Consider the following 3530-nt stretch of genomic DNA (forward strand, 5'->3'; position numbering starts at 1 on the left):
TAATTTAAAATTATCATAAATTTTCACAGATTTATGCTTCATCAGGTCAGTACAACTCTCTCTGCTGTCATCTTAAATATAAAAGTGGTACATTCCATGTGTGTATTAAATGTACTACATTTATTATGTCTTAGGTCGATCCAGTCAGAGAGCACCAGCTCCACCGCAAATCATAGGACCAACCAGAATGAAAGTCAACATAATGACTACGCCTCTCCTCTAAATGGTCAGCATTCAAATAATCTTGATGATGATGATGATGATGATGATTATATTTGACTTTTCATTGAATCTACATTAATATTTCTGACTCTCAGTTTCTGCTCAAGTGATTTTCAAAGACTGAAACTGGACCTTGTTCTTAAAAATCAGGCAGTTGGACAAACGGTCTCAAGAATTTGTCCTATAACCAGTTGATCACATGCACGAAAGTTCAGAGCATTTTACACTGATTCTACCTGAACTGAACCTAAACTACGAGACAGAAAGAATCCACGAATAAAAAACCAACTGTGGATTTTTGTTAAAATTTTCATATTCATTCATATATAGAAGTAAAATGATTAATCTGACCTTTACTTGCTTTGTTGCTGTAGGTGATACTTATATCTATGATACAATCAAAGACCCTGAAGATGCAGAAAATGGTACAGTTTGCACCTTTTGATTAACATGAAGCACTTACAAATGCAACAGCAGGATGATTTCAGGGACTGGTTACAAGTGTTTGATATGAAACCCTGTCACTCAAAAATATGTTTATTTCACCTGCAGGTGAACCTCAGGATGTGACATATTCTTCTATTGAACTGAAAAACATTGGAAAGAAGCGTTAGTACTCCAAATGTTTGTCATGTAAAAGATAAAAAAGTTTTTGACCTGCAGTGCCTAAAATTTTTTTTCCTCTTTTATAAATTCATCTTAACAGACAAACATCGTGAACCAGCGGAGACCTCTGTTTACTCTGATATAAAGACAAGATCTGCAGGTACAGTCATGCTCATAGTTTGTATTGTTTCATATACAGTAGGTGATTGTTGTTGTATGTTGTGTGTCAGTAGTTTCCAGTATCTTTCCATCTCACAGATATGACATAAAACTGATAAGTTTTTCTCTTATATTTTTACTCTCTGGTCATGGTGCTGCAGATTATGAAATACTGCAGCTTGTTTGTGGAAATTCCTCCTCCACCTTCTCCTTTTTGTCTTCCAAACATGAGGTGGTGTAATCAGAGATAATTAAAATGTATCTATCTTTCATAATCTTTTCCCAAACCTTCAAACAAGATGAGACAGTTCAAAAAATCCATCCATTCATCCATCAGCTGTGTATTATAGAGATGTGGCTTCTGTTTCAGACAATAGTCCCTTGTATGCCCAGGTGAACATCAATACCAAAGAAAAAGCCAAGAAGAAGAAAGGTTAGTTAAGTGCACTATTGTCTTGGACACAGTGAAATGCTATTTGTTCAGTATTTGTAAAGTTGGTGCTGTTTGTAATTACTGTATTTTTTAGTCATGTAAGCTTATTTCACATTTTGTATGTATGCTGAACAGCAGTTTACTTACATTTACATTATATCAGTAAAGTCTGTAAAAGCTTTAATACTCTGTAATGTAGCTAGTTTGAGCACTAGGGGCAGAATACTGTCATTTTACTCAGTGGACACATTAACCCTGACAATCCACCTCAGTTCAGTGCCTGTATCTTTGGCAACTGTCTTGATTTAATCATCTCTCCATTTATAGGAAAATCAACTCCTGCAGCAACTGATGACTCAGTTTATTCTGAAGTGAAAAACCCAGGAGCAGCTTTTGGTAAAAATGCTGCCAAGTCATTTGAATATTGTGTTGATTGATAAGTTATAACTCAGCTTTACATCTTGTCTTTTTTTTTTTCTTGCTGTTTTCTTCCAGGTTTGTGAAGAGAGCTGTATCAACAAAACTGATTCATGGTTGACAGCATTTTCTGAAACCATTGTGGGCACCTCTGCTTTCCAAAGATCAGACATGCTCTCGATTTTGTACCGTTACTTTGTTAATAGATGATGTAAAAGAATGGATTTAATGTTCAGTTTTAGCCCAAAGCACAAGACTACTGAGGTGTAGCCACATTTCATATTTATGCATGATGTTGTTTTACAGTTATTTTGTCATTTATTTGTAAAACTTTAGTAGGATACTTTGAATACAGGCTGTTACAAAGAGAGCAACAATTAACAGTTTGATGCATTATGTTCCAGCTCCAGTACCCAGGTTATTGTGCAGCTTTACAGTTATTTTTATGGTGCTAGATGGTAGAGGTTAGATTTCAGCAGCAAACAGAAGTAGATGAAATGTTTGGCTTGTGTTGTCATTAGTGTAGTTGCCAAATGATCTTGATAACACAACGGGAAAACCACATGAGATGGTTTCTTTTAGTGTTTCCCACATTTGTTGTACCACCATGAAGCAAAAACAAGGGAATCCCAAATTTCAGATATTTTTTTACCCTTCAAAAGTTTGCAAGCCACAGGCCATAAAGTATGGAATATGGAAAATTGTTAAATGACGGAAAGCATCAGTTAAATCCATTATAATCTAATAAAAACAGTTCGTAATGTGGCTACTTTATAAATGAGTCCTGGCATTTGGCCTCTGCTTTGGAGTAATATGACGTGACTCAGATTGGCCACTACAATAAATGTCAAGCTGAGAAGGACAGAGGTCAATAAAGCTTAGTGCAGTTGTTCTTGAACAACATTTTGCTGCTGGAGTTTAATGTCACTTTGACGCTGCTCAGATTTCAATCAGGAGAGACAAGTGAATGAAGTGAAAGTAAATATTTTAATTAGACAAGACATGTGATGAATAGTGCTGAAATGATAGACTTTGGCGCTTGGTCTCGTGGGGGAAATGTTTAGGTTTAGGATGAGCAGCAGCAAAATACATGTACGTATATGCATATAATCCCCCGAGACCAGACACTGGTGGTGTTGGTGGCTGACTATCCCTCTGATGCTGATGATGGCTGAAGAACCTCTGATGCTGAAGATGGCTGAGAATGCTCCGAAACTGATAAGGTTGAAGATCCCTCGCCGATGGGATGCTGAGAGACCTCTGACGTAGAGATGCCAAAGAACCTTCTGATGCCGAGAAGACTGAAGAACCCTCTGAGACAGATTATGGCTGATGAACTCTGGAACCAGGTGGAGATTGGGGAGGAGGTGGGGCGCACATCAGCAGAGCAGGAAACTAAAACTGAGAAGGAACATCTTTAAAAAGGGGGCGCCAGCAGAGGATAGGCTAACGAGAAATTGTGTCGCCCTGCTATTGGTTAATTGTGAACGGCTGACTGAACAGCTGATAGGACGATGACATCCACGGGCCGGAAAAAAGAGGGAATAATGAGTGAATGTGTGAGAAGAGGTGTGCCTTAATTAGGATTATATACAGCATATGCATGCAAGAGGATAGGTCTTCCTGATTGAATTTATGCTAGAGCTTCATATGATGGTGCCATGCTTTGAAAATGTAGCTGTGAAAACAGTCA

This window comes from Trachinotus anak, unplaced genomic scaffold (assembly GCF_046630095.1).
Source record: "Trachinotus anak isolate AG129_WGS33_773 ecotype Australia unplaced genomic scaffold, CSIRO_AGI_Tana_v1 ptg000023l, whole genome shotgun sequence".
Lineage (NCBI taxonomy): Eukaryota > Metazoa > Chordata > Actinopteri > Carangiformes > Carangidae > Trachinotus > Trachinotus anak.